Source organism: Pan troglodytes, chromosome 21 (assembly GCF_028858775.2).
Source record: "Pan troglodytes isolate AG18354 chromosome 21, NHGRI_mPanTro3-v2.0_pri, whole genome shotgun sequence".
Classification (NCBI taxonomy): domain Eukaryota; kingdom Metazoa; phylum Chordata; class Mammalia; order Primates; family Hominidae; genus Pan; species Pan troglodytes.
The window spans coordinates 7,261,171-7,284,772 of NC_072419.2; the positions used below are offsets into that span (position 1 = coordinate 7,261,171).

General features: G+C 43.5%; 1 protein-coding gene across 5 annotated transcripts in view; it reads right to left on the minus strand.

Annotated features, from left to right (window-relative positions):
• Positions 1–12,278, minus strand: part of CSNK2A1 (casein kinase 2 alpha 1) — a 61,010-nt gene extending 48,732 nt beyond the window's left edge. Inside the window, exon 1 of one of the 5 annotated variants that reach the window (XM_016937256.4) lies at positions 12,095–12,278. The gene's annotated coding sequence lies outside the window, so the exon portion shown is untranslated. The remainder of the gene's footprint in view (positions 1–12,094) is intronic. The other 4 variants (XM_016937257.4, XM_016937258.4, XM_063802516.1 and 1 more) reach the window with 4 other exon arrangements.
• Between the last annotated feature and the right edge of the window lie 11,324 nt (positions 12,279–23,602).

The window sequence follows — 23,602 nt, forward strand, 5'->3', positions numbered from 1 at the left end:
AATTATTACAGGCTCAGGAAATCTGTAAACTCCAGCAAAATTAATAATTCCTGAGTTAGACAAACAGAAACTCATCTAAGAAGGCTAACTTGGTGATTTACATAAATATTAAAAAATTAAACTGCTCAAACTAAGTATATGCCATTCTTTCCTGAAGGAAGACAAGAAGACAATGTATCCTAGGCTTCAGAGTATGAGACCCAAGCTTGATGAATGATTAACAAAATGTCAGCCTCAGAAAAGATACAGTAGCATTCAGAGTTAGTCAGGTAGAGATAACAGTTTTACAAAAGGGAACTTTACTTCTGCCTCACATTACTGCTTAGAAAATAAGAACTTGAATTTCTTCACTACTGTCCAACCTTAAATTGTTCACAGTCTTGTATTTTAAAGCATATCCTTTGAATCATGTGTCCAAAGAGAATTACTTGTGGGTCAGAGAGGTACCTTAAAATGGCTTTAAAAACTTAAAACCAAGATTATTTTCAGATTGTTTACCCCCTTGAATCTTAAAACTGTTCAGATATCCAATTACTGAGCTTTCTAAATTAGTGCTCCCAGTTTTTTTAAACTTTTAACTTTTTTTTTTTTTGAGATGGAGTCTCGCTCTGTCGCCAGGCCTGGAGTGCAGTGGCACGCTCTCGGCTCACTGCAACCTCTGCCTCCTGGGTTCAAGCGATGCCCCGCCTCAGCCTCCTGGGTATCTGGACTACAGGCAAGCGCCACCACGCCCGGCTAATTTTTTTTTTTTTTTTCATATTTTAGTAGAGACAGGGTTTCACCATGTTGGCCAGGATGGTCTTGAACTCCTGATCTTGTGATCTGCCTGCCTCGGCCTCCCAAAGTGCTGGGATTACAGGCGTGAGCCACTGCTCCCAGTCTTTTTTACAGTCAAGACAGAAAATAATATTTGTATGGCACAATGGGGTAAATGATCAAGACTGCTCTGGATCTGAGGTCATTGGTTTGGATGCTGTATCCAAACTATATTCTGCATGAATGGCCAGAGGTGTGAGGGGACCAGTATCTCAACACATCTGTAACGCACCCTAACACAATACACTGGTTGAGAAATTCTAGTTTAAATAACTTGTGGAGATCACGACCTGAATAGTCAAAATCCATGCAGCAGGTTGAGAAAACTATTTCACAATTCCCCTTATTTCAAGAGATACGCAATCACCTTTTGCAGCTTTCAAGTACAGACCAGATGTACTAACAGGCAACCATTTCGTCTGGAAGATCATCTATTTGGAGGTCACTGACACAAAAAAACAAAAACAACAAAGACAAAACAAGCCTCCTTACCCTAGCTCAGAAGGATAAGCCAAAAGAAAACAGGTTAACGGTAAAAATGTATGATTAAATGAAGTTATTGTTTTTTTCCTCCACTTCATATTGATTCTCTTTTCCCATGTCAATTTAAGGTGGTAACCATGGCCAACAACATTCTCTCTCACCTATCATACTAATGCCATATAAGTAGTAGTGTTTTTGTTTTTTCAAGTGGGGAAATATATACAGCTCAAAAAAACAAAAAAATATCTAGCAACTAACTCCTTGGCAGTTCCCTTGACTCTCTGACCTTCAAGTCCCAAGGTTCTAAGTATACAATGAATAAGAAAACTACCTGTTCAAACCCAACAGAATATGTTTTTTTCTGGTTTGATTAAGGCTTCGAATTTGGAACATAAATACTCTCAGTAATACTTAGTAATTCATGAAGTTACTGCTTGTGTAAACTTGCAGAATATTTAACTTTAGGAGATTATAAATCCTAACATGCCCCTAGGGGCCTTCTGCTTTTATTCCTACATACAAAACATACAACATGTTTGTTTTTAAAAACAATGCACATAGGCCAGGTGTGGTGGCACACACCTGTAGTCCCAGCTACTTGGGAGGCTGAGGCAGAAGCATCACTTGAACCCAGGAGGCAGAGGTTGCAGTGAGCCGAGATCATGTCACTGCACTCCAGCCTGGGTGACAGAGCGAGACGCTGTCTCAAAATAAATACATACATACATACAAAAAAATTAAACCAATACATGGAAGTATTACTTCCATAAAACAAACCAGGAAGTACAGTACAACAGAAAACATTAGCATTTGGGCCTTTTGTGTGAATTACATTTCTCCACCTTCAACCCAAAAAAGGGATCTGAGTGTCAATGTGACATAAATGACATAGCCACAGTGTGAGGTCTTCCAATGAAGGGAGGTATTAGAAGAAAATCCAAGCAGTTTGATTTGGATTAATAGTTCTACCCCAAACACCTAAGAGAAATCGGAACTCCAGTACTGTTTCTTATAATATAGTCATCATCTATACATCTTTTTACCATGCCATATAAGCAAAATAAAGTCACAATGTGAAACTTTACTCCACTGGCTATTACCCTCTGGAACCAAAAGATGGAAAACTTCATTTGGGATATACAGTAATCTAAAGAAAAATTCAGCACTTATGAATGTAATAACTACTGTTACCATTTGAATGCCTCTTACAAACCAGGCACAGTATCAGATGCATATTCTGATTTTAGAAATAAACAGATTCAGAGGTTAAATAATCTGCCAAAAACAACAGGATTACTAAGTGGTGGAAGCCAGATCTGTTTAGGATCCAAAGCCTAAATAGGTTCTTTTCACTAAATTTAATACTATTTCCTTAGTTCTCCAAACTGATTTATTAACAGCCTATCCAAAACACTATAATAAAATGAACTGCTTTAAATTTGGAGGCAAGGTGGGGGTGGGATACTGAGTTTCAATAATCAGGGTTCTTCATTATTCTTTTACCTGAATGGGCTGGCCACCAGGCCACAATTGTATAAAAATCAGATTTTAAACGATGGAAAAGCTTTTCTGTGTGGCTGCTGAAGGGAGAAAGGAAGACAACTGAGACATGCCCCACCATGCTGGCTGGGGGCTGGTGACATCTGTGGGCCTCAGCATTGGACTCCAGATGCAACAAAGCCTAAAGTTTTGAATACGTATGAAGGTCAATGTGATGTTTTCCAAAAACAGTCATAAAAGATGGCTGTGAAAAATCCCCTAGTATAACAACTGTATGTAACAAGAGCATATAGGTAGCTGCAGATGAATGCTCAGGTCCTTAGCTGTGGTGTTTAAAAATTCTTCACACCAGGCTGGGTGCAGTGGCTCACACCTGCAATCCCAGCAATTTGGGAGGCCGAGATGGGTGGATTGCCTGAGCTCAGGTGTTAGAGACCAGCCTGGGAAACACAGTGAAACCCCATCTCTACTAAAATACAAAAAAAAAAAAAAAAAAAAAAGCCAGGCGTGGCAGCGTGCGCCTGTAGTCGCGGCTACTTGGGAGGCTGAGGCAGGAGAATTGCTTGAACCCGGGAGGTGGAGGTTGCAGTGATCCAAGGTCGTGCCACTGCACTCCAGCCTGGCAACAGAGTGAGATGCTATCTCCCAAAAAAAAAAAAAAAAAAAAAAAAAATTTCTTCGGACCAGTGTGGTAGCTCATGAGTGTAATCTCAGCACTTTGGGAGGCTGAGTTAAGAGGACTGCTTGAGCCCAGGAGTTTGAGACCAGCCTGGGCAACATGGTGAGACCCTGTCTCTACAAAAAAAATTAACAACTACCCACAAAGAAAACCCTAGCTCAAGATGGCTTCACTGGAAGGAAAAATGAACTGGTCAGGAAGACAGACAAATAGAAGCAAATAATGAAAGCATTTTATTTGACATTGATAACCTTCTCACAATAAATTATGTGGCAAAATACATGTTTGAATACTTAATTGCTAGGCAATAGTCTATTTTCATTTTTTCACAAAAGGTAGACAACTCCAAAGCAGATGGCCATTTGTAGCCATTCTATATAATCATAAATACACAAAACACTGGCCAGGCGCGGTGGCTCACGCCTGTAACTCCAGCACTTTGGGAGGCTGAGGCGGGTGGGTCACCTGAGGTCAGGAGTTTGAGACCAGCGTGGCCAACATGGCGACACCCCGCCTCTACTAAAAATACAAAAATTAGCCCAGTGGGGTGGCATGCGCCTGTAATCCCAGTTACTTAGGAGGCTGAGAGAGGAGAATCACTTGAACCCAGGAGGCAGAGATTGCACCACTGCACTCCAGCTTGGGCGACAGAGCAAGACTCCATCTCAAAAAAAAAAAAAAAAAAGTTTTAAAGTGCCGATAAATACAAGTTCCTGGTCTGCCTACAGTTTATCACTTAATAATACAAAGCAAACAAGAAAGCAAGTTAGTGGATTACCTGAGAGAGCAAGACATAGAGAAGATGTTAATGCAGGGAGCTGGCCTTCTCCAAACATATCCCTAACACACAATATTCAAGCAATTCCCAAACTGTGATCAGAGAACAACTGGGAGTAAGACCTCTGATCTATATTCACAAGTCTATAGGTGAGCAAAGGTAGACCTTTTCCTGAGTCGGAGATGGGAATATTACCTTCTCTATCTAGAAGCAAAAAGAATCCTAGACTCACCAGGACTAGATAATAGACACTGTACACGAGTAATTGAGGTAATCTACACTGGGCGTGACTTACATACTGATCCACCCCTAGGCAGCAATTCATACCTCACCCACCCAACAGGCTACATTAGAAACAGGAAGTACAGGTCAAAAGTCTCATTAAAAAAATAAGAACTCTTGGCAGCAGAAAATGAAAATAAAGAATGAAGAATGACAGCACTGGCAATAAACACATTCTTTTCTCCGAAAGGGAAGGGACAGAACTAATGTTGGGCACCTATATGCCAGACGTTTTATAAATTTTCTCCTTTAATCCTCAATAATCCTGAGATAATACTAGCTAGTACTCTAGTTATTAATCCTCACAAAAATCCCGAGGTAGGTACTACTAATTCCCATGTTACAGGTGAAGAAACCAAAAGTCAGTAAGTTGCCCAAGGTAGTTGTTATCCGAACTGTAGAGACAAGAACTCCCAGACTTGAAGAGGTTAAGTAAACTTCCCCAAACTCAAAGTGGGAGTTCTTTCCCACTAACCTATTGCCTTCCCCTCCCTACCTGCAATCTCAATTAATTCTCTCTTCTACCCCCTTCTCATTTCTGCAGCTGTTTCAAAAACTACACCTAAGATACAAAGCAAATAGGAGTTATTATAAGAAAACACCTCCAAAATCTACTAAGTTGTGGTATGATATGCCTGTTATTAGAAAATGTCACTCAATTTTGAGCTTGGAGGGCAGTGACAGTTTGGAGATCTTTAGCACAATGCCTGCCAGAAACGTGGCAGGTGCTCAGGATCTGCTGAATGAACAACATCTTCTGAGTGGTTATGAATTCAATAACCCAAAATGACCATCTCGTATTTCTGGATATGACATGATACCATTTTTTGGAAAATAATTTACCCATTCATTTTAAACAGGGTAGCTTTCTTAAAATGTATAGAACATTGATGAGATAGCTAAACTGAGAAATGCCCATTAAAGCATTAGTCATAACTTCAGGAAAATTCCAAATGTTCACTTTTCCAAGCAAATTAAAATGTTTCAGCTAATAAAAACCTGTCAGAAAAACCCACAAGACAAGAAAGTATAAAAAGAAAAGAGCAGCCAATATAAGGGCATTTAAGATGTCACACATAAAAAATTATAAAACATTAATCTAACTTGTACCTTGGTATTTAACCCTAAAACTGTCACCTCAGATAACACAATATTTTCTATGCAAGAAAACATTATCACCACGAATGTAAAGAAGCTTGCCGACCACAGCAACTGTTGCTACGTAGGGTTTTTTAATGTCTAAGACTGAAAGACAGAATTTGTAGAAACCAGTTAAAATGCCACTCTTAGCAGTATCTTGTGATACTGTGAATGCTTTCACCTTAAACTTTTTAAAAGACTCAATCTTTGACTTCTACATGTGAAAAAAAAAAAAGTACATCTGGGAGCACTCAACGTAAGAAAACTATCAATTGTCTATAACCCAATGAAAATACATCCTTTGTTACAATGACAGCAGCTACTTTTCCTTAATAATCCTAGAGGAATTTCTTCATTTGAAAAGCTGGCTGGCCTACATTTCTCTATAAACTAAATGACATGCTACTTTCGAAATTATCCATCTCAGAAGTTCAAAGAAATTCAGGTATAAGAACACATTAATACTCTCATGAAACAAACCTTATCCAGGTTACCCACAAATTGTGACAGATCAAAACCCAGTTTCTCATTTCAAATCAAGTATCACATTATTTATTACCTTAAAATACTAAGCCCTTACCTAATTCAATGGCAAATCATATTGGTTTTCAGTTTCTGAACTTGTACAAATCATACTGTAATATTTATGCAAAAGTTGTCATATAGTTGAATATTATAGACAGTTAACATCTTTTTTTTTTTTTTTTTTTTGAGACGGAGTCTCGCTCTGTCCCCCAGGCTGGAGTGCAGTGGCGTGATCTTGACTCACTGCAACCAACCTCCGTCTCCCAGGTTCAAGTGATTCTCAGCCTCCTGAGTAGCTGGGACCACAGGCACGCGCCACCACACTCAGCTAATTTTAGTAGAGATGGGGTTTTACCATGTTGGCCAGGCTGGTCTTGAACTCCTGACCTCAAGTCATCTGCCCACCTCAGCCTCTCAAAGAACTGGGATTACAGGTGTGAGCCACCATGCCCGGCCAACAGTAGAAAAGGGTACTCAGGGAACATAGCTCAAAAGTCATGATTCTCTACTGGCTGGACCAGGATTCTAGACTAGCTCTAGGGCTGAGATATCTTAGTAGACCAGTTAACATTCATGTGGCCCAATTTCCCTTACTCTAAACCCAAAGTCAAACATAATCTCTAAAGTCTTTCATACCCTGAAATGCTAATCTTGTAATCAATCATCTTTCTATTCAGGTAATAACTCAAAAGAAATGGTCTCACTTCCTTCATCCTCTGACTAAAGTTTAGTTTAGTTAGTCCACATTTTATGAATCCAATTAATAGGATACTTTAAAGAACAAAAAGAAAAGACTTTTCTTAAAAGCTAGAAACTCCATTCTGTAGTGATGATTCCCAGATCTGACTCTTAAACTCAACAACCTCAACAGACAATGACAGGGAGAAAAGATCTTACAACTTTGAGCTGAGCTGGGGTGGGGTGGGAGGTGTGAGAGAACAGAGACAGTTACAAATTCACAAAAATGTATCACCCATTTCCATCTCCTCTAAAAAAATATGAAATAAGCCTTAAAAGGCTGTCATAGAAACCCATTATTAAGCCAATAAAAACTAATGAAGAAATTATGTCATTTATCCAAGATATGGAAGAACCACCTATTTACAGAAATCCTACCAATGTCCTAGATCTTCAGAAACTACATTTCACTAAGCTGATCATCAAGCCCCTTCAAATTGCATCTAAGGACAATAATAATATTCAAACATCAAGAAACAGGCACAGGTTCCACTCAACACCACTATTCCGTGGAGTCTTCCAGGACTAAATCGTTTTATAGAATCTTTGCTATCTTTGTTCTCTAGAAAATGATATCCCAAAGACTCTGAAATAAAACCAGCAAAACCCCTGTATGTTTTCCATTGTGTCATAACAAATTATCACAAACAAAACAACACAAATGGATTATCTTACAGAAGTCAGTGGGCTTGACTAGGTCTCACAAGGGCTAAATGAGGGTATCCAGTGGGTGGGTTCCCTGCTGGAAACTCTGGGGAAAATTTGCTTCCACATTCATTCAAGCTATTGGCTGAATTTAGTTCCTTGCAGCTGTAGGACTGAGTTCCCACTTCCTTGCTGGTTGTCAGCTGGGACTGGCCTCTCCTACTAGAGGCTGCCTGCATTCCCCGTCTCACATTTTCAATCTGGTCCCCTCCAGTAACGGCAGGCTGAGTCCTTCTCATGCTTCAAATTTGACTTCCCCTTCTGCCTCATCTCTGACACCAGCCAGAAAAAGTTCTCTGCTTTTAAGTGCTTATGTGAGTAGAATAAACCCACCCAGAAAATCCAAGATAATCTACCTAAGATCCTTAACTTTAATTAAATCTACTTAACATATTCATGTTCCAGGGTTTATAGTACGGAAATCGTAGGGGAGCCATTCTGCTTACCGCAGTCTGCCTTCTGGTTTCCAAGGATTCATCTCTCTCTCAAATGCAAAATACATCCATCCCATCCCAAGGTCCCAAAGGTTTCCCATCTAAAGCTTATCATTTCAAAAGTCCCAAATCTCATTCACCTATTCAGGTGTGGATGAGGTTCTGGGGACAAAACAGTAAGTCCAATTCCTGGGGCACAATTCCTAAAGAAACAAGTTCTCTACTCCCAACATACCACTGTGAGACACGTACAGAATAACAGTTACAGACATTCCAGTTCAAATGGGCAAAATGTAAAAGAAAACAGAGCCTCCGGTCCAAAGCAGTTTCAAAATCTAGGGAATCTCCACTCCATTTCAAAGCCTGGGAAAAATCCTCTCCAGCTTTTAGCTCCACCCCTCTGGGCTCTCCTATCTCCGTCTGAGTCACCCTGCTTCTTTTATGAAAAGCAACACATTCACAGGTGAGTAGTTTTATCAGCCTGCTTCCTATCAGTAGAATTTGGGGGGTCCAACAGCCCTATTACTTTCTGTCTCTTTCAATCCAAACTAGAATTGTTTATGTTGGCATAAAATTCTCAAGAACCTAATGGGCTGTGGAAGTATTCCACACGGGTTCACTCCATTAAAGTTCACATTCACAAATAAACCAGGCTGCACATTTAATACTTTGCTTGGAAATCTCAGCTAAATATACAAGTTCATCACTTGCAAATCTGGCTTTCCATATAACCATAGGATACAATTCTGCTAAACTTAGTTGCTACTATGTAACAAGGATCCCCTTTCTGCCAGTTTCCAATAAGAAAGACCTCACTTCTGTCTGGGCCCTCACTAGCAGAGTCATTAACATCCATATTGCTACTAAAAGGATGTCCTAGGCCTTTTCTTTTTTGACAGGGTCTCACTCTGCCACCCAGGCTGGAGTGCAGTGGTGCCATTACCGCTCACTGCAGCCTTGACTTCCTGGGCTCAAGCGATCCTCCTGTGTTCCAGGCCTTTTCTATCATGCCCCTCAAAACAATTCTAACCTTTATCTACTGCCACTTTCATTTTTAGGTCATAGTACCCCACTCCTGGTACCAAAATCTATACTAGTGTTCTACTGCTGCCATAACAAATTACCACAAATGTAGTGGCTAAAAATAACACAAATTTGTTATCTCACAGTTATTGTAGGTCAGAAGTTGGGTGGGCTTGGCTAGCTAGGTCTTCTGCTTAGGGTCTCACAAGGCCAAAAATCAAGGTGTCTCAAGGTTGCATTCCTTGGTGGAAACTGGGAAATTCACTTCCAAGCTCAATCAGGTTGTTGACCAAATTCAGGTTCCTTCTGGTTGCACGACTGAGGTCCCCATTTCTTTCTGGTTGTCAGCCAGGGACTGGTCTTTGCCACTAGAGGCTGCCCACATTCCTTCTGATAAACTTTCCATGTGGTCCTCTCTAGCAAAGGCAAATGGAGTCCTTCTCATGCTTCAAATCTCTGATTTCCTTTTCTGCCCATTTCTCTGACCCCAGTTGGAGAAAGTTCTCTGCTTTTAAGGACTTAAGTGACTAGATTCGGCCCACCCAGAAAATCCAGGATAATTTTTCTATTTTAAGATTCTTAACCTTAATTACACCTGCCAAGTTCCTTTTGCCATGTAACACAGGATAGCTACAGATTCTGGGGATCAAGGTATGGCACCTTGGGAAGAGGGAGATGTAATTCTGCCTACTACAAATCCAAGTCCTATGGAAGGGTTTAAACTCACTTCCTAAAGAAAATCATCCCTTTCTTTAACAGAGTGTGAAGTAAAGATGTATATATTTCACTTATGTGAAGTAAAGTATATATACATATGTCTTTACTTATGTGACACAAAGATGTATGTTCAGAGATAGAGACAATAGTAAAAACAAGGACTCACTCTGGATGAGTGAGTAGGAAAAGGAACTAAACGCGCAGTATGGAAAAGGAGTTGCCACCTGTTTCATCCTCAAATTGCAAGGCACTTCACCCATAACTACTTAGAAACTAACCCATGCTCCTACTTAAATGTGTATTTCTCTTCTCTGTATTCCACAAAAAAGTACATAACTAGGCTTTTTTTATTTTTAAAGAAAAGTCACCTCACGGGGACCTAACTTTATAATCAGTTGATTAATCTATCTAAGCAAATTTCCAATCTTGCATTCTTTCTTCAAGTCATACACCCTCCCCCAATAGCAAACCAAAGCCAAGTATTTCAAAGTCACAGAAGGACAAAAACATGCCCTGCTAAGACTGCAGGTGAACTTTTGAGAATACCACGGAGGAGAACTAGTATTGGTACTGGACTTTCAGCCCCAGGTCCACCAAGCCAGTAAAGCCAAATGACTTACAACAAAACCCTACAACAACTACAAAGATACTACTCTAAAGCCCTGTCTACAGTCAAATTCTTGACTATAAATTTTACTTAGAACAGAAGAGCCCCAAATATACCAGCTAGTCCCTTTACAGTGACAGGTAAAAGCTACTTACTACACTTACTAACCTGCCAGACACTGTAGTAAGCACTTGACACAAATTGTCTTATTTACTCTTCTCCATAAACTCACAAGCTAGAAAATACCATCATCCCCCTTTTACAGACGGGAAAACTGAGGCTTAGAGAGTTTAGGTCACACAGCTAAGTAGCAATGGCCCTGATATTTGAGAACCTAGGCAGTCTGGTTTTTAACCACTGGGCCTACACTGCACTCCTCAGATGGAATGAAGTCTCCAATTCTTGGAAAAATCTTCCCTTCTTAGTTTTCTTTTCTTTTTTCTTTTTGAGGCGGAGTCTCGCTCTGTCGCCCAGGCTGGAGTGCAGTGGCGGATCTCAGCTCACTGCCACCTCCGCCTCCCAGGTTCAAGCGATTCTCCTGCCTTAGCCTCCCGAGTAGCTGGGATTACAGGCGCGCGCCACCAAGCCCGGCTGATATTTGCATTTTTAGTAGAGACGAGGTTTCACCGTGTTGGTCAGGCTGGTCTCGAACTCCTGACCTCGTGATCCACCCGCCTCGGCCTCCCAGAGTGCTGGGATTACAGGCGTGAGCCACACGCCCGGCCTCTCTTTTTAGTTTTCATTTCCTCTCCCCATGTCCCATTCTCGTAGAATTAAAACAGCTGAAAAGTAATCAAGTCTTCCCAAATAATTTGCCACCTTCTTTTCAGAACTCTTTCCTCCACACAAAGCAATAGCCAAGATGCAACTTCTCCTGACCCTGACTCTGCTTCCCCAAAACAAACTACAGAAGCTCCACCCATCACCTGCTTAATCTAGCAACGTTCCAACACTGCAAAAAACACACAACGAAAAACAAAATTGAAAAGTCCTACTCTTTCAAAAGGTCACCAACATATGTATACTCTTAGCCAAGCTTTCTCTCCATACCTCTTTTTCTACCCAGGCTCCTAACTAGTCCTTAACTCCAACTCCAGACGTTCTGCCCCACGTCTTGGTCCCTTCCCCCTTTCTCCCCAGCAACCCCGCCTGGGGTTCTCTCCACCTCGCACCCACTCTGCAGGTGGGAAGCTCAGCCCCGCCCAGAGGGACCCTAAGAAGGCCCCTACTCCAGCTGCCCAGTTCCGCGGGAGGGTTCACTGCACACTACCCAGCAGGCACCACTCCCTCCGCACCCTCCCCCAGCACCCCCCTGCGGCCCCACCCCTCAAGTTCCCTTCCCCCTCTGACGACCCCCTCCTCCAAGTTGTCCCCTAGTCCCCACCCAGTTCAGTCCTCTCCTCTGCAATAAGCTGGACTCCGGCAGCCGGTTCCCACCCTCACATCGGCCTCTGCCCCCAAACCTCGCCCTCCGCCCTGGGGGGTGGCCCTGGGCCTCCCCGATGGGCTGCAGGGGCCTCGCTTGGTTTATGTGTGAAGGTGGGGGCAGGGGAAGGCGACGGGCCGCTCGGGAGTCTGCTGGAAGCGTGAGGGTCGGCCGCGCTCCGCTGCCCTATCCTGGGCCCACCCCACCCGCCAACGACCTCGCCTGGCTGCTCCCTAGGTACCTGTGGTGGAAGCGGCAGCGGCGGTGGCCGCTCTCCCCTCTGCTCACACAGACAATATGGCGGCGATGGAGGAGGAGACACACGGCTCGGCCGCCAGCCGCAGGGACCAGAGCGAGGCTGCAGCCGCTGCTGCCGGAAGCGGAAACCCCCTCCTACCAGGAGGCGGGGCGAGACAGCTTCCGACTCCGCCCCCAGAGGAATCTCTCTGAATGCGGCCATGCTGGGATGTCCTATTGTAACCTTAGGGATTCAGTTCTGGCCTAGGGTGCAAAATGGAAGGAATTCCAAACGCAAAGCAGAATAAGGAGACTTGCAATAGTTAAGCGCATTTTATTTCAATAGTGTTAACAAGTGACAACAGAGAGAACACGAACCTCCCATTAGGTGAACAGTTGGTTTGACCCAAGTTAAGATGGCGGTACCCAGGTTTCCCACACTTCACCCAGCTGGCCCCCCTTTCTTGAAAAGAACCATGCGCGACCTGCAGAGCTGTAGAGCCAAGCATTCTGGGAGCTGAAGTCTCTTTTGCTCTGACCCCTCGTTTTAAATTAGGGTTTCAGCAACACTTTCTATTCAAACTTGGAGTTCGGAAAAAGTGAAGGAAAGTTGGACCCTAGGAAGGGCATGGCGCAGGAGTCTGAGAAGTGAGGATACTAGCTGTCAAGAGACCAAGGCCCAATTCCTTCCTCCTACAGGAGTCCTGCCAAGAGCTGTGCGTCCAAAATACAGTGTTTTTTTCCTTCCATCTGCCTCCCACCCCTGCTCTCCTTGCCCGAGCTACCTCCCCAAAACAGCCACAAAGCACTTTCTACCATGCAGAGCTCATCATGGTCTCCCTATGGTCAAAAATCTCCCATGGACCTCTTTATGCACCAAAGATAGCCCAAACTCTTCACTTGACATTCAGAGTCCTCCATAATTTGGCCAAACCCTCCTTTCCAGCCTCCTATTCTGCCACTCTCTTCTCAAATTCCGGAAGATTCCACCCACAAGACTGCAAACAATTCCTGGAACTTAGCTGTGTTGCCTCCCTCCCTTTACACTGGCAGTTACTTCTCTTACTGTCACCTCATGGACTGGATAATTTCTGTATGCCAATTGAACTAATTCAGGGATCCTTTCCTCTAGGGGTCTTCTCTCTGTTTAACTCCCTCCAACCCAGGCACTATCAGTCAGTAACCTGAGGACCTCAGTCTGTCTCCTCCATCAGACTGGGAGCCCCCAGTGGACAGGGCTCCGTCTGATGATCAACCTCTCCTTTGCAGGCCCTGATAAAAGCTGAAGCGTCTAAGAGTTGCAGAAAGGAGTTCAAGTATTAGTCTCACCTCTGGTGGGACAGAGGTGTGAGCACTGGAACGAGGGTGAGGAGGCCAGGTTCTTTCAGTACCAACCATTATCCCTAACTGTCTCAGAATAGCTGGTTGTCTTAGGAATGGGCTTCTCCACCCTCCACAGCCCTGCCTTCACAGTTTGTCAGCTGACTAGCACCTCTGCTCCCAAAGAGGCACCTCCTCCCCATGTGGGGTTAGGGCTGGTGGTGGCTGCAGACTTATAGTGATGGCCTCAGGGAGGTGGCTGTGGCCTTCTCTGGACCTCATCTGCTAGACAGCTTGTGACATCTGATCCCAATTGCCTGGGAACCCACAACAGTTTTTCTCTCAGTGTCCTGTAACTGGGCCTCAATTTCCCCACTTGTGGACTGAGGAGGTTATACAAGATAATCCCAAAGTTTCTGGGAAGCCATCTTCCAGGAAATGATACCCTTCTACCTACCTCTTGAACATATCTTTTTGGCTCTTGTGGCTTTGTTTTTCCCAACTGTATTCACATTTGTTTAACTCACAACAATTCATCATTTGCTATGAGCCAGACACTGTGCTAGGTACTGGGGATGTGTTATGAGGAAGACATACACCAGTTGCTCACTGGTGGAGCTTACCTTCTAAAGTGAGAAGCAAGTAATGCACAGGTAAACAAATGCATAAACAAAGTAATTTCAGGTAGCAATAAGTGCTACGAAAGGAAAAGATAAGTAGCTGTGAAGTATAGAGCTTTAGCTTGAGTGGTTCAGAAGGTCCCTTTGAGAAGGAAACAGTAAGTGCAAACGTCCCAAGGCAGGAAAGAGCATCACAAGTTTGAAGAAGGAGGCCATGGTGGCTGAAGCACTGCAAATAAAGGGAAGAAGAGGAAGAAATATGGTGGGGGAGGTGGGCAGGGCATTCAGGTCATGATAAGGAAGCTGGGTTTTCATCTGAGTGTAGTGAGGGTATTTCCCATTGCTTAGCCTTCATGCCTTTCCGATCTCAGCCTCTCTCACAGCATTAGTTCTTCATTCTTCTTCCTAGTTCTGGCCTCTATCCATGACTTCATTCAGAGGGCTCACCTGGGCACACATATACAACCCTCATACTCATGCAGGACATAATTGAAACCCAACTCCTGCCGTCTACTACGCCAGCCTCATGTAGGTCTCCGGTCTCAAGACGCTTCCCATCCCAAGTGTTCACCTAGTTGTAGACTTAACATTTATCCTTAACTCTTACTGTCTCTGATCCCCCACATCACACCTCTCAGGCTAGTCTTTCTGCAAACAACAGCCGCAGAAGCAAGAGTTAAGATGTTGAGAGTACTTGCACTGTGCCACACACTGAATGTTCATCATCTCACTTAATCCTCATGTCAACCTGATGAGGTAGAAACCAAAAGTATCTCGCTGTACAGATGAGGAGACTCAGGTTCACAGAGCTCACAGGCCATGCCCAAGGTCACATGCCGGAGATGGAGCTTGCATTTCAACCTGGGCCATTAGAGTGACTCTCTCTCTCTCTCTCTTTTGAGACAGGATCTTGCTCTGTTGTCCAGGCTGGAGTGCAGTGGCATGATCACAGCTCATTATAACCTTGAACTCCTGTGCTTAAGCGATCCTCCCACCTTAGCCTCCTGAGTAGCTAGGACTACAGACATGCACCACCATGCCTGGCTCATTTTTAATTTAGTAGTATTTTTATTACTATTATTATTATTGTACAGATGGGGTCTTGCTATGTTGCCAGGGCTGGTCTTGAACTCCTAGGCTCAAGCAGTTCCCCTGCCTTGGCCTCCCAAAGTGCTAGAATTACAGGCAAAAGTTTTAATCATGCACTAAGAACCTAAGTGTATTTGCTTTCTATTGCTGCTTAACAAAATCACCCCACAATATAGTGGCTTAAAACAACAATATTTTATGTTTGTGTGGATTGGCAGTTTGGACATATCTCAGCCAGGACAGCTCTTTTCTGCTCCAAGTGGTCTTTCCTGGCTTACTCTTAAGTTTGCCGTCAGTGAACAGGTCAGCAAACTGGTTAGAACTCCATGGCCTCATTCACATGTCTGGCAGTTGGTTGGGGTTGTTGGCTTGAGTGCCTTGGTTCTCCTCCATGTTGCTTCTTCAGTAAGCTAACTCAGGCTTACTTACATGATGGCCCCCAGAAGAAAGAAAACAAAAGCAGCAAGATCTCTTCAGATCTAGGCTTAGAAATGATATAGCATCATTTTCACTGTATTATATCGATCAAAGGCAGTCATATGGCCAGCTCAGATTCAAGGAGAGTAGAAATAGATTCCATCTCTTCATGAGAAAAACATCAAATCATACTGCAAGGAGTCATGTGTATAAGGAGGGTGGAATTGTTGTGGCCACCTTTGCAAACATTAAATCACATAAGTAATCATAGGCATGGAACTGGTTAAAGAAATTATGGTACAGCCAGACATGGGGCTATTCACAGCAATGAGAACTAACATTTTTGAGCACTTAATATGTGTCAGACACTGTACAAGATGCTTTACATCTATTAACTCATTTAATCCTCACAACAGCTCTCTGTGGCCAGTACGTTTTTAATCCCCATTTTAGAGATTAAGAACACCAAGTCTCAGAGAGGTTAAACAACTAGTCCAACGTCACACAGCAAGTGACAAAGCCATTGAAAAGAATGAAGACGGTATTATGTCCTGACATAGAAATCTGGCCCTGACATTCTGTTATACGATACAAAGCAAGAGACAAACAGTAGTTTGATCAGAAAACATTTAAAAAGCACATTTAAATAATTAGGAGATGTGTGTCTTTTTTTTTTTCTGAGATGGAGTTTCACTCTTGTTGCCCAGGGTGGAGTCCAATGATGCCATCTTGGCTCACTGCAACCTCCGCCTTCTGGGTTCAAGCGATTCTCCTGCCTCAACCTCCCGAGTAGCTGGGATTACAGGTGCCCACCATGCCCAGCTAATTTTTGTATTTTTAGTAGAGATGGGATTTCACCATGTTGGCCAGGCTGGTCTTGAACTCCTGACCTCAGGTGATTGCCTGTCTTGGCCTCCCAAAGTCCTGGGATTACAGGCATGAGCCACTGCGCTCAGCTGGAGATGTATGTCTTATAAAAATTAGTAGAATAAAAATTTTTATGTCTTATAAAAATTAGTAGGCCGGGCACGGTGGCTCATGCCTGTAATCCCAGCACTTTGGGAGGCCGAGGCGGGTGGATCACAGGGTCAGGAGATCGAGACCATCCTGGCTAACACAGTGAAAACTTGTCTCTACCAAAAATACAAAAATTAGCCGGGCATGGTGGTGGGTGCCTGTAGTCCCAGCTACTCAGGAGGCTGAGGCAGGAGAATGGCGTGAACCCGGGAGGCAGAGCTTGCAGTGAGCCAAGATTGCACCACTGCACTCCAGCCTGGGCAACAGAGCGAGACTCTGTCTCAAAAAAAAAAATAAATACAATAAATTAGTAGATCTATATGTCTTATAGTTTTAGATAAATTCAGGAAGAATTTACTACAAACTATTAATGGAGCTTATCTTTGAAGAGGGGAAAAGGAGAAAACTTTTATTTAAACACCTCTGTTTGTATTGCTTGAATTTTTTTTTTTTTTTGAGACAGATTCTTGCTCTGTTGCCCAGGCTGAAGTGCAGTGGCAATGGTCACAGCTTGCTGCAGCCTCAACCTCCAGGGCTCAAGTAGTCCTTGCACCTCAGTCTCCCAAGTAGTTGAGACCACAAGTGTGTGCCATCATGCCTGGCTAATTTATTTTTATGTTTTGTAGAGATAGGGTCTCCCCATGCTGGCCATGCTGGTCACAAACTCCTGGGTTCAAGTGATCCTCCCGCCTTGGCCTCGCAAAGTGCTGGAATTACAGGCACAAAGCCTGGCCTTCTTTGAATTTTTTTATAGCAATCATAAATTTTTATTTCAATACCTTATAAAGAAGAAAATGCTTTTAAAATGTCCTTCAACTTGGCTCTCACCTATGTCTATTTTCTATTTGGTTTTATTTTTATTGTTTTTTGTTTTCTTTTTTGATACCACCCCAGCCCAACCCCTTATCAATTCTGACCCGAAGTTTTGTGGCTACCTTCAGGGCCCCTCCTCTCTCCCTCTGTAGTGCATCCTGCCTGCTGCTGGGGGAAAGCTGATTAACCATCATGTTCCATTTTTGTCGAAGAGTTTTCAATGGTATTGCACTGTCCACACAGAAAGTCCAAACCCTTTGGCCTAGTACATTGGGTGTTTGTAAGTTTGACTTCAACTTGGTTGGATTCCAGCTCTGTCACTTACTAGCAGCATATAGTTAGATAAGTTATTAGATCTCTCTGAGCCTCAATTTCCACATCTTTTTTTAAAAAAGTGAAAGAAAAGACCAGGTGTGGTGGCTCATGCCTGTAATTCCAGCACTTTGGGAGGCTGAGGTGGGTGGATCACCTGAGGTCAGGAGTTTGAGACCAGCCTGGCCAACACAGAGAAACGCTGTCTCTAGTAAAAATACAAAAATTAGCTGGGCATGGTGGCACAGGGCTGTAATCCCAGCTACTCGGGAGGCTGAGGCAGGGAGAATTGCTTGAACCTGGAAAGTGGAGGTTGCAGTGAGCCGAGATTGTGCCACTGCACTCCAGCTGAGTGACAGAGCAAAACTCTGTCTCAAAGGAAAGAAAGAAAGAAAGAAAGAAAGAAAGAAAGAAAGAAAGAAAGAAAAAGAGAGAGAAAGAAAAAGAGAAAAGAAAGAAAAGGATATAGCATTACATATTTTGTGGCAAATTAGATTACTGTTCAGTGACTGTTCACTTTCTCACCCAGCCAGGGGCAATTAATATTTTCCTGCCCCATTAATATTAGGCTTGGCCATATGGTTTGCTTTGGCTAGTGGAATATACATATCAGTGACAATGTGCAAATTCCAGCCTAGGCCTTAAGAGGTCTCTCTTGTTTTCAATTGGCTGTCTTAGAATTTTCACCTCTGCCTTGAAGGGTGAGCTATCATTGGTGCCTTACATCTTTTGAAACAGACTTCCAATCAAGGCTGTGGTAGGCAAGTCTGAGATAAGAATAGTTCTTTACTCTTTAGTTTTAGTTTGCATTAATTAAATTATAATTTATAGTTTTTCGTGAACTCCATATTTTTGAATGAGCGGAAGCTAAAGAGGGGGGAAGAGAATGCTCTGTCTCAATTTGGGAAAGCAGTAGCTTCTGTCCAAACCTCCAGCATCAAACAGGCTAGTCCTAGAAGAATAAAGGACACACATAGCAGATCTGAAATTGAGTCAACCCCGGCAGAACCCAGCCAAGATCAGCCAAACCCAAATGACTACATATGAGAGAGGGAGAAATCAATGTTTGCTTCTGTCAGCACAGAGTCTTGGGGCAGTTTGATATGCAACATTACTATAGGAATAGCCAACTAACAGATTCACATCATAGGGCTTTTTTCAGGGTTAAATAAATGAATACAGGAAACGCCTTAAAAATACACTGGCATATAGCAAGGGTGTAATGCATGTGAACTACTATTATTGGGGGTGCAACTGTGAACAAAACAAGCCCCTGTTCTCATGGATCTTATGTTCTGTGGAGAGATGTATGGAATGGCAGCTGGTGATGAGTGTTATGGAGGAAAATAAAGCAGGGAAGGAGACGGAGTGCTGAGGTAAAATTTCAAATGTGATCATCAACAAAACTTCAACGGAAGGTGAAACTTGACCAAATCCAAGAGGAAGTGAGGCGGGGAGCCAGAAAGTATGTGGGAGAAGATTGTCCCAAGCAGAGAGAATTAGGATGGGCAAAGACCGTGAAGTAGGCTCATGCCTGGTGAATTTCAGGAATGGTCAGTAGATAGGGCAGCTGAGCCGAGTGAGTGGCTGATCTCGTCTCGGCTCTGCTGGGGTTGACTCAAATTCAGGTCTACTGCATGTGTCTTTTATTCTTCTGGGACCAGCCTGTTTGATGCAGGAGGTTTGGACAGAAGGGGAAGACAATGTCTCAGAGGTTCACAAGGTACTGGATTGTGCACAGCCATGTAGGGCTATCGTGAGGACTTGCTTCTGCTCTGAATGAGGTGGGGAGCTGTGGGAGGGTTTTGACCAGGTGGAGGGCAGGCTCTGCTATGCATTTTTATAGGATTTGTCCAGCTGCTAAGTGTGGACTAGATGGACCGGGAATGAGGGCTGAAGCAGGGAGAAAAGATAAGAAGCTACTGCCACAAGCCAGACAAGAGATGGTGTTGGTTTGAACCAAAGTTGGACTCCGAGGTTCTTTTCAAAGTAAAATCAAAAGAATTTACTGATAGGTTTGGTATGGGGTGTTTGAGGAAAAAAAGAATTGAGGATGACTCCAAGGCTTCTGGCCTGAGGAACTGAAAGAAGGAATTTGCCAGTAACTGAGATGAAGAAGGCTATAGAAGAGAACTTCTGGGGGCAGGTGGAGAAAGAGAGGAGGAATTAGCAGTTCCATTTGGGACTTGTTAAATTTAAGTGAGCTATGAGACTTCCAAGTGCAGATGACTAATCAGAAGTTAGATGTATGAATCTGAGCCCAGGAGAGAGGTCCAAGCTGGAGACGTAATTTTTGGGAGTTACTATGTACTAAATTTTGCCCTCCCCAAATTTATATATTGAAACCCTAACACCCAATGTGACACTATTTGGAAACAGGGTCTTTAAGGAGGTTAAAAGAGATCATAGAGTGGGCCCTAATTCAACAGGACTATTGTCCTTACAGGAAGATGAGATATCAGAGCTCATTCTCTCCCCATGCAGGTGCTCAGAGGAAATGCTGTGTGAGGACACAGCAAGAAGGCAGCCATTTACAAGCCAGGCAGAGAGCCTTCACCAGAAACCCTCCCTGACAGCACCTTGATCTCAGATTTCCAGCCTCTCAGTGAGAGGCTGAACTGTGAGAAAATAAATTTCTGTTGTTTAATCCTCTCAGTCTGTGACATTTTGTTATGGTAGTTTGAGCAGACTACTACTGAGTCATCAACAGAGAAATGGTTTTTAAAGCCATGAGGGGCCAGGCATGGTGGCTCACACCTGTAATCCCAGCACTTTGGGAGGCTGAGGTAGGCAGATCACTTGAAGTCAGGAGTCTGAGACCAGTCTGGCCAACATGGTGAAACCCCGTCTCTATTAAAAATACAAAAATTAGCTGGGTGTGGCAGTGTGTGCCTGTAATCCCAGCTACCCAGGAGGCTGAGGCAGGAGAATTGCTTGAACCCGGGAGGCGGAGGTTGCAGTGAGCTGAGATAGTGCCATTGCACTCCAGCCCGGGCAATGAGAGTGAAACTCTGTCTCAAAAAAAAAAAAAAAAGTAGAAAGCCAATGACTAAATGTAGAAGAATAGGAGTTGGCAACCACCATAGGAGACAATCATTAATGGACACTGCAGTAGTGGATTAAAGTTTGATGAGAAATAGGGCATTTGCGCAGTCTGAGAATATCTCCCCCCAAGATACTTACTAATTACAAAGGGTAAAATAGTAACTTTACGTGGAGAAACACAGCCAACACCACTCGACCAAGTGATAAAGTGAACATCACCAGTAGCAGGGCAAATTGACATCGTGTGGCTTCCGGGATGATGCACTGAGTGGGACGTAGCGTCACGTCAGTGATATTTCTGCCAAAGAGGCATAATTGACTCATGAGGAAGCATTAGAAAAGCCCAAAGTGGCCAGGCACAGTGACTCACACCTGTAATCCCAGCACTTTGGGAGGCTGAGGCGGGCAGATCACGAGGTCAGGAGTTCGAGAAAAGCCTGACCAACATGGTGAAACCCTGTTTCTACTAAAAATACAAAAATTAGCTGGGCATGGTGGCGTGCGCCTGTAGTCCCAGCTACTCAGGAGGCTGAGGCAAGAAAATCGCTTGAACCCAGGAGGCAGAGGTTGCAGTGAGCCGAGATTGCACCACTGCACTCTAGCCTGGGCAACAGAGCAAGATTCCGTCTAAAAAAAAAAAAAAAAAAAGCCCAAAGTGAGGATATCTTTGCAAGAGAACCTTACTCTTTAAAAATGTTGAAGTGGTAAAAGACAAAGGAAGACTGAGGAATAGTTTGAGATGAAGGAGAATAAAGTCATTACAACTACTGAATGCAATGTGAGATCCTAGATTAAGAAAAAATCATTTTCACTTACTACAAAATATATTAACTAGATGAGTGGTGAAATTTGAGTAAGACCCGTAGATTAGATAATGGTTTTGCATCAGTGTAAAACGTCCCGATTTTGGTTATTATAAGAGAATGTCCTTCCTTTTAGGAAATGTGTACTGGTTTTTAGGCCTGTAACTTACCATAAAAGAGTTCAGGGTTGGAGGAAACAAAAATAAATGATAAAGCAAAGATGGTAAAACCTGGGTAATGGGTATTTGGCTATTCTGTTTTTGTTTTTGAGACAGGGTCTCACTCTGTTACCCAGGCTGGAGTGCAGTGGTGTCATCATAGCTCACTGCAGCCTCAACCTCCCAGGCTCAAGCAATGCTCCCACCTCAACCTCCTGAGTAGCTGGGACCACAGTTGCGCACCACCACACCTGACGAATTTTTAAATATTTTTTAGAGGTGGGGTCTCCCTGTGTTGCCCAGGCTGGTCTCAAATTCATAGGCTCAAGCAATCCTCCCATCTCAGCCTTCCAAAATGCTGGGATTTTAGGTGTTAGCCATTGTGGCTGGTGAGATTTGAGTGTTCTTTGTACTACTTTGTAACTTTTCTGTAAGTGACATTATGTCAAAATAAATTCTAACAAGAGAGAATAGAAGGAAAGGAAGTAGAGACATGGAGGCAGTGAGTCCAGGTAACTTTTTGAGGAGTTTTGCTATAGAACTGAGGACAGGTGGCAGGTGGAGAGCAAAATGGGTTCAAGATAAGTTGTTCAAAGGCAGAAATTGTAGCATGTTTTTATGCTGATGAGAGAGATTCAGTAGATTGGAAAAAAAAGTAATAATGCAGACAGAGAGAGAGAAGAGAGTGGCTAGAATGGTGTCTCTGGAGAGAAGGATGGGATCTAGTATACAAATGGGGGCTTTGACCTTGGAGCACAGATGGCTCATCCATGGTCACAGAAGGGAGGGCAGAGTATTTGGGTACCAGATTGGTAGGTAGGTAGCTGTGCAGTGGAAATGTGTGGAAATGCTTTCTGATTGCGACCGTTTTCCCTGTGAAATAGGAAGCAAGGTCCTTGGCTAAGAGTGAGAATGGGGGAGAAGGTGATGGAGGTTTGAAAAGACAGGAAGGAAGTGCGTAGGGAAAATGAATGGATCTACTGTGATTGTCAGGCAGAACAAAAGACACCACTGAAGCTATCATCATTCAAGTAAAGTGAGGCCAGTCTACATGGTGGTGTGTTTTTCTCCAGCCACATTCCACTGCAGGGGGACAAACACAGAGGGATGTGGAGTTGGCACCAACTAACAGGTGTTTAGTCAGAGAGGGGCAGGGGGATCTTGGGAGTATGCAGCACAATGGGGATAAAGTTATATCATGGCTGTAATCCACAAAGAAGGAAGTGAGGACAAGGAAACACCAAGGTTCAGAGAGGTTTAGTGACTTACCCAAGCTTGCACAGCTAGTGAGTAATGAGTTGGTCTCTGCATCCAGGCAGTGTGGCTCAAAGCTTATTCTCTCACCAACCCAGTATACACAGGCTGTCCCCAGTGTGTAGCATAGCATTTGGCACATGTAGCCTCTGCTAACAAGTGAATTAAATTGTACCTGGGGTTCTCTCTGCCTTTCATTCTATGCCTCCGAAGAATACTAAATAAAATAAGATAAAACAGCAACAACATAAAAACCTAGCTTCTTCCTTGCCTTCAAGCTGTCTTTGATGTCTTAGTGTGCACGATGAAGGAGATGGACCATCAGTCTCCTTTGGGTGGCCATTGGTTCATACCTGCAGTCTGGCTTTCAGCAGGTCATTCTCAGCACATACTCTGGGGCAGACACTTTCTCAGGTTCTCAGTACACGGCGGGAAACACGTCAGTATTCCTGGCCTGGTGGAGCTCAGTCAAGTGGGGAGAAGATAAGCAGACAAATCTAGCATTGCAAACTGGGATTATCGCCAGGAGAGACAAGTGGGCGGGGTATGAGAGTGCATGAGAATAAAGCTGACCCAGTGGAGGGGGAAGAAGAGTTTACCCAAGGAAGGTCAGGAGCGGGTGGCCCACGGGGCTGACTAAACAGGAGAAACAGCATGGGCAAAG